This window comes from Solanum stenotomum, chromosome 3, assembly GCF_019186545.1.
Source record: "Solanum stenotomum isolate F172 chromosome 3, ASM1918654v1, whole genome shotgun sequence".
Taxonomy (NCBI): Eukaryota; Viridiplantae; Streptophyta; class Magnoliopsida; order Solanales; family Solanaceae; genus Solanum; species Solanum stenotomum.
This window is the reverse complement of record NC_064284.1, coordinates 61,829,435-61,838,170: the sequence shown is the minus strand read 5'-3', so window position 1 is coordinate 61,838,170 and position 8,736 is coordinate 61,829,435. Positions and strand designations below refer to the sequence as shown.

Genomic DNA, 8,736 nt, shown 5'->3' with positions numbered 1-8,736 from the left:
GATAAGTTGTTTGTTGAGAGCCTTAACTTCCTCACTGAGTGAGGCATTTGTCTTCAGCAGCATTCCATTCTCATCCCTCAACTTTTGCACCACATGCTCATCCACAGCAGTAGTACCGGGTCCTCCTGAGATGGCCTTCGGCAACTTAGACTTCAGTTGCACAATTTCAACCTCCTTATCATTTAAGATCGCAGTGAGATCAGTCACCTCACATTTAAGAGAGGCTTGCTGCTCTAGAACATCCGCCGTCTGTGACCAGCCTTTGGCCTTCCCTTCAACACACTCACATTCCAACAAGGTGGCTACAGTAAGCATCTACTTGGTGGTACCAGGTACCCCTCGTCCCATAGGCACTTCGAAATGGTTAAACATATAATTCAGCAAGTATCCATATGGAATCCCATGTTTAGCCCTTTTCCAAGTCATTACCTTGTACATGTGTTCAAGCATTATAGCAGGGAGATTAATTTCCTTAAGTTCATCCAATTTGTCCATGAGAAACAGATCAACAACAGATGCTACTGTTCTTTTCTCTGTTAGTGGTACTAGTACCTTGTTGATGAACTCAAAGAGTAGCTCTCCCTTAAGAAACTTCTTTGGCAGCCCTGCACGCTTGATATCCCCACGCTTGGTGGCTCTTATTGAAAACCCACTAGATGTTTGACAGCCTTCGATTGATCGTATTCCCTCCACCGGTACACCTAGAATCTGTCATGTGAATGTGCACGTCCATTCTGCCAGGTCGCAGCAGTGCAGGGTCGAGTTTTTCTATGTGATTTGTTGTGAAAATTATGATTCTTTCGTCTCCACAGCTCAACAATAACCCGTCAATAAAATTCAGTAAACCTGAAAAGGTAACCTGCAATAAAAAAAATATATAAGAAAGTTGAAGTATTACACAATACACTAATACCATATCCAAAGTTTCCTAATAATTGACTCTTAAGTTATTCAAGAAAATCACAAATTAATGGAGGGTGAAATTTTTTTAATTCCATGTCAATAGAATTTGTAAAAAAAACTGACTAATCTTTAGGCAAGGACACCCTCTTGTCATGTCGAAATACTGTACAAAAAAAAAGGCCAACATATCCTATCCAATTTATGGTAATTAACCAGTTATCCTAAAAACTGTAATAGCATAACCAACCTTTTCTATTTAATCATTTGGTATTACTCTGAGTTCGTACCTAAAAGGAATAGGAAAGATAGGAAATAGAAAATAAAAGACTAATTTACCGTGATCTCTGACTGATGAAAATCATTTGAACGGATATACATAGCTCGATTAACCAAATTAGCTTTCAAGTAAATGGTACAATCAATGTCCTCAATCACCAAAATTGACTTATTGGTTGTGGTAACCAACAACTTCCTTAAATTCGAATTTCTCGTCACTGTAGTCAACTCCAAATCATACATATCGAAGTTTAAATAATTCGCTATTGCAGCAATTAAACTAGATTTCCCAGTCCCCGGAGGACCAAACAACAAATACCCTCTTTACCATGCCTTCCCTACTTTCCTGTAATACTCTTTCCTCGTCATGAACCTCTCCAAATCCTTCAAGATAATGTCTTTCTGGTCTGATTCCATTGCGATTGTCTGAAAAGTGGTGGGATGATCAAAATTCACCGGCTTCCACATGTCATGTAAACTGTACGTTCTTTCGTAATCTACGGTATGAATCTTGATCCTTTTGTTTTTGTGTTTTTGCAATATTGCTTCTTCCATGGTGTATGGCAAGTAAGAATTTAAGACATGGTCCTTGTTTTTCTTATGAAATGTCAGCTCAAAGGACCTTATTACATATTTCTCAGCAGAATCCATGTCTCTGGGGTTGTAGAAGTGTTTAGACTCTGTTTGTCTATAGAGCCAAATCCACTTGAATAGAACCGTAAGATTAAAGAAAAAACATCATCTTCACAAGATCTATTATGTTAAATTATTACGAAGGTAAATTAAATGTGGAAACTTACCTGAGCACTCATGAATATAGAACAAATTTTCAAATCAAGACTTTAATTTTAAGAAAAGTGATTTTCACTTTCTAATGGTGGACTGTTAGAAAAATGTCATAGGTATGATATGGAGACCATAACCCTATTTATAATTACACATATTTTGTTTGTTTCTAATTTATCTTGTTTACCACTAAATTAGGTGTTGTATCAGCATATGTGTATATGTTCATATTTAACTTTAAGCATTAAGTTGACTGTTTGACTAATTATATTTTAGGCTGCTTGGACCTTAAAAAATGTGGTCATACACGTGTTAGATTCTTCAAAATTGGATAGCTTTAGAAGAATCCTACAATCATTACAAAACAACTAAAATTTGCTGGAAATTTTATTGCTAAATAGCTCATAGCTAACACAATATTTTTTATAATCTGTAGTGACATATATTTTTGTTCACCCTCAAAATTAGTCAACTCTAGTCTATGTATCCTTAGTGGTAAATATCTTTGAAGAGTCCAAGCAATACAACTTTTAGTTTGGTCTAAAAATTTTATGATAACAGATACAATAACATGCAATTATCATTATATATATTGATTTATATAGATGTGTGTGTGCGCGAAAAACATTACCTCCTCATTACGTTCTATGGCGATGTTGAAATTTTTCTCCTTCTCAGTCTTACTGATTTTAAGTCTATGGATGTGAGGGGACAACTTGTTGGCCAAATAGATTGCTGCAGCTTCATAAATTTTGTTGTTGACCAGGCCATCAAATTCGTCAATCACCATCGTTAGCTGTTTTGAGAACTTGGTGAACATGTTTTTGAGTCCAAAGAAGAGATATGCATGGAGTTCCCTCGGAATGTAGTTGTGGATTATCGTCTGAACCAAAATGTTGTTGCAGCCATTGAGCCTACTCTCGATAAAACCGTCTTGGCGAGGGCCATTTTCGATTATGTTGATGAAGAGGACAAGCTTCTAAGGGCTTTTTGGCTAGTGGGTGTGCAACAACTAAATTTTTGTTCCTGAAAAAGTAATAATTAAAACAAGAAAATAGAGACAAATATTTAATAATTGATTTCAATAATGTGAGTGGATTACAATCTTTATGAAATCTTAAATAGAAAGACGTAGTCTTCTAATTCTTATCATCAACACCAGTGTTTTGGACAGCGAAAGGTGATAAAAGGCGACTAGGATCAGCGTCACCACAAGGCTAGGTGCTCGACTTTTTAAAGTGCGGCACCATTTAATACCAAGAAATTAGAATATTTAATTGCATATGTAAATAATCAAAATCTCAATAACAATAACATATTAGCAAATATTTTAATTAAAAAACTGAAAATAGATAATACATACTAAAATAGAACTTGAATGAGAAAAAAAACATACGAAAAGTCAAAAAAAAGGTAGAAGTGATTCTAAAGTTGGAATAAGAAGAAGGAAAAAAAAACAGCGGAAGAAGAAATCTGAAGAAGAAGAAAAAATGTATTGGTTAGACTTTGGTGCCAACGGAGTAGTCTAGTCGAAAACCCTAAAATTAACTTTCAACTTTTAAAATCCTAAATTGGTCGCCTTTTTTTTAAAGAAAATGCAAAAGGTGACACCTTTCTCTCCTTTCTCGCCTCTTTGCCTCTCGCCTTTTGTCATTATGGCGTCGCATTTTGAAGATCACCTCGCCACAAAGCTAAAAGGTGATGAAGGGTCCCCTTGCCTCTAGCCATTGGCGAAGAGGCAATCACCTTTCACAACACTAATCACGACCATCAACTCAAGGTTTTTGCTTGTTCTTGAGTTGATGAATCTTTTGTTATTGAAAATTTTGCACGAATATAGAGCTAGACTTTGATCACACATATGGAGGTATAGAAACTTACAAATTACCTCCAGAGATTACTTGAGATCACCTCTAAAGAGATGTATGTAGTTCTCTCCTCTTCTTCAGATGATTTGCTGATTGCAGATGCCTTCTCCCAATTCTTCGAATGTCTCCCTTGAGAGGTATGTAACACCCCTATTTATAATTGTAGAAGGTAGACTATTTAAGTGTAGATTAACTCTCTTTCTTGATTTTGATTGGCTCATTTGATAAGGTCACATTTAATTGGCCAAAGACATGTCAGTTGGAACATTTGTCTGCCTTTGATTGGTGTTTAATATGACTAGGAGTGCCACATCATTTGAATACGTGACATCATTTTATTTGTCCTTTATTTGACTTGGTGCGTCATTTCATTTGACACATGACACGGACCTTAGGCTAATGGAGCGGGCTCATTAATTGAAGACCAACTCAATGGACTAGCTCAGGTGAAATGGGGAAATCATGTGAATAAAAGAACAAAAATGGATTGTGAAATTGGCGGAGGAAATAGGAAAAATTGTACGAAGACTTACAATAGTAGTATAGTTAAATCTCCCTGAGTGGCAGCGTTTGTCTAAACATTTTATTGCTGCTATAGTGAGGTGCTGTTATATATGTGTATTGACATTTAACGTTTAAACACCGATTTAGATGTTCTAAACAAAAGTATGCAAAAAATAATTTTAATGATTTTGTGTACCAAGAAAAAGGGATGTGCAATTTGCTAATCAATTTAACTAAAAATATAGAAAGAGTATGAATGTAAAAAAAATAAACATTAGTAGCCTTTCCTTGTGAAGTTATGAATAGCATTGATGGATATCACTTAAATACTATTTTTTTCCTTTGTATCTGTACTTAAAATTTACTATTTGCATGACAAATTACTGATGATGCCATAAATATTCTAATGTTTTATTTTATTCATAATATATTTCTTACAAAATATTTTTATACAATATTTGAGAATGATTGTTGTAGTGGGGTAATTTTACAAAGAGTGTACTGATATAATGAATGTCATTGTTGTTATAGGTAGAATGCTATTATAGAGAAGTACAATATAATATGAAAAAACCTATCTGGAGAAAAGCATGTCGTTATAATAAGGGGCCGTTATATAGAGGTTTGGCGGTAGTTGGTATTGACTGTGTAGACTTTGAAACTTTCCTATATTGTGCCCTGTAGACTTTGAAATTCCCCCCAACATCTTCTCAACTAAGGGTTGACGCTGTGCGATAGATACTGTTGGTACTCAAGGGTACTCCAAGATATCTAAATGGCATGAACCCTTTTGAAAAAGCCTATCAGTAGTTGTTGGTCATCTCTTACTAGGGATGGCAATGAGGGGTGCGGGGTTGGTGCGAGGCAGGTTGAGCTTTACCCGCAAAATTTTTAACCGCCCTGTTGGAATGTATGTGTCCACTAACTACAATGGGACCAGGTCCTTCAGACAATTTATGATGCTCAAAAGTAAATACAGAAAACAAAAAAACACACAATACTTTACGTGGAAATCTCCTTGCTCAAGGGAGTAAAATCACGACTTGTCTCACAGGATTTTTCAAACTGCTTTTACTAATCTTTTCAAGCAAAAGTAAAACACAGTTACACCACAACGATGAGATTAACCTCATAATCTCAACACTAAGTAATATCACCTATTACTTAACGAGCCAAAGCAATGCATGCATTATCCACTATACTAATCCTAACTGATTAATATAGACTTTTACAGTACGACACAAAGTTACCCTTAACTAAGTTCTTACAAAGATTCACACAAGTTTTGAAACGTTTCTATCACTGTGAAACGAATCCTACAAGTTAAGTGCAAATACAAGCAATCAAAATAACAACAGGTTCAGGAAGCAATCTTCAGTTGATGAGGTCCCTTGTTGTTTTTGAAGCTTGAATTATTTCTCTTTGAATGAATGAATAATCTGTTGTTTGTCATGTTGAATATATCAACCATAAAGAGTTATTGACTGTTGGACAAAACAACCTCGTTCATTCTGATTGGTGTGGTACACTGACTACCTCACCAACCTCTGACGCGACAGCTTTCCAGCTGTATAGCACATAGACCTGGACGAGCACACTCTGCAGAGAACCGGGTCCCTGCATTTGTGAGGACATCATCAAAACATCTGGAGACAACAAAACTTATCATTTCCCCCCTTTTTGATGATGACAAACAAACAGCCTCACGTGAGTTTTAACATTCATTCAAATACAAAGTACTCCCCCTGCAAAGTGTATCAGTTCCCCCTATCAATATGATTCCCCCCTGCCAATAGTATTCCGCTTCACAATTCACAATAGCACAACAGGTTTTACATTAACTCCCTCTTTTGACGTCATTGAAAAGGAGTAGCAACAAACATATACAGGTTGTATGTAAAACGTTAGAAATTCAGGGCCATGGGCCACACAGTACATGTGCAAGCAAGCAGAAATAGAGAAGACAACCATACTAGACAAGGCATAAGAGACAATATTATTAGATCACTCATACTGAAAACAGAAGTCAGTCAAGACATTACACTTTGCCACTAGAGTAAGATAAAAAGACTGGAGAATTTGGACATAAAACACATTTAGGACGGAGGGGGAAGGGAAGAGAAGGATTTCAACAGCAAAGTCATGCGCTCATTTGCATCGACATGCGCTTGAATGATTTGCTTGTTAAGAGCTTGGACTTCCTCACTGAGTGAGGCATTTGTCTTTAGTAGTTGTGCGTTCTCAGCTCTCAACCTTTCTACTTCCTCCTTATCCACAGAGCTGGGACTAGGTCCCTTGGAAATGGTCTGCTACATCTGAGCTTTAAGCTGTGCAATCTCACCCTCATTAGCATTTAGGGTTACTGTAAGATCAGTCAATTCCCATTTGAGAGATACTTGCTGCTCGAGAAGATCGGACACATGAGACTTACCTTTCACCTTTCCCTCAACACATTCATATTCCAAGAGGGTTACAACAAAGAACATCTGCTTGACAGTACCAAGTACTCCTCTTCCAAAAGGTACCTTAAAGTGGTTGAACACATAGTTCGGCAGATATCCATATGGTATGCCATGTTTGGCATTTTTCCAAGTCATTATCCTGTGCATATGTTCAAGCATAATAGCTGAAAGATTGATGGCCTCAAGTTCATCCAATTGCTCTATGAAGAACAAATCGGCAGTAGATGCTATAGTTCTTTTCTCACTCCTAGGCACAAAGACTTTGTTGATGAACTCAAACATCAACTAATACTCTCCTCTTAGGAATTTCTTAGGCAAGCCTGCACGTTTGATGTCCCCACGCTTGGTTGCCTGCTGGGTATACTCGGTAGAAGGTTTGCAACCTTCAATGAACCTGATCCCTGCCACAGGCACACCCATGTGAATGTGCACGTCCATTCTGCCAGGTCGCAGCATTGCAGGGTCGAGTTTTTCTATGTGATTTGTTGTGAAAATTATGATTATTTCGTCTCCACAGCTCGACCATAGCTCGTCAATAAAATTCAGTAAACCTGACAAGGTAACCTGCAATAAAAAAAATAAATCAACAAGGTAAAGTATTACACAATACACTAATACCATATCCAAATTTTCCCAATAAATGACTCTTAAGTCATTCAAGAAAATCACAAATTAATGGAGGGTGAAATTATTGTAGTTTCATGTCAGTATAATTTGTAAAAAAAACTGACTAATCCGTAGGCAAGGACAAATTATAACAATTGTTTTGAACCCCTTCACGCTCTTGTCATGTCGAAATACTGTACAAAAAAAAGGCCAACATATCCTATCCAATTTATGGTAATTAACCAATTATCCTGAAAACTGTAATAGCATGAGCAAAACCCATTATCTTCCACTTGACCACTCCCCTGACTATAGATTTCATACTACTCCATAAACTAAAATACATAGCCCCAACTTTTTCTATTCAATCATTTGGTATTAATCTGAGTTCGTACCTAGTAGGAATAGTTAAAGATAGGAAAAAGAAAATAAAAGACTAATTTACCTTGCTCTCTGACTGATGAAAATCATTTAAACGATCATACATAGCTCGATTAACCAAATTAGCTTTCAAGTCAATGGTACAATCAATGTCCTCAATCACCAATAAAATTGACTTATTGTTTGTGGCAACCAACAACTTCATCTGAATTCCTCATCAATGCAGTCAACTCCAAATCATATATATCTAAGTTCAAATAATTCGCTATTGCGGCTATCAAAGTAGATTTCCTAGTCCCCGGAGGACCAAACAACAAATACCCTCTTTTCCATGCCTTCCTTACTTTCCTCTAATACTCTTTCCTCGTCATGAATTTCTCCAAATCCTTCAAGATCATGTCTTTCTGGTCTGATTCCATCGCGATTGTCCCAAAAGTGGCGGGATGATCAAAATTCACCGACTTCCACATGTTATGTAAACAAAACATTTTTCTGTAACCCACACTATGAATCTTGATCGTCTTGTTTTTGTGTTTTTGCAATATTGCTTTGTTGGTCTTTTGAGCATTTTAATATTTATTTATTATTAATTTGTCTCACATAATTTTGGCATTGGCTTAATACCCATTCTGCCACAATTACATGGAATAGAGGACGTGGGAGTTATGGCATTTCATTGCTACAACGGTATGCATTTGTGCCTAATTACTTAGTGGTCAATTAATGACCATATGTATTATGGACTTTGCTGCTTTCTGATGAACGTTGCAGTGAACGTTAGCATAGTCAAAGTGTAACACTTGGTGCATTTGTTATCATCTCCTTTATTTCATTCTTTTATTCCTCCATTATACCTTGTAACCTATGTAACTCCTAAGGCCATTTATCTTCACTATTTACTACACCATTATCTTCCTATTCATTGCTAGGAAGACTTCTTCTAGTATAAA

At 36.4% G+C, this 8,736-nt stretch overlaps 2 pseudogenes; both read right to left on the bottom strand.

Annotated features, from left to right (window-relative positions):
• Positions 1 to 315: 315 nt before the first annotated feature.
• Positions 316 to 7,081, bottom strand: LOC125859144 (AAA-ATPase At3g50940-like; annotated as a pseudogene).
• Positions 7,082 to 7,084: 3 nt separating this feature from the next.
• LOC125859143 (protein HYPER-SENSITIVITY-RELATED 4-like) overlaps positions 7,085 to 8,736 on the bottom strand; it is a 7,082-nt pseudogene continuing 5,430 nt past the window's right edge.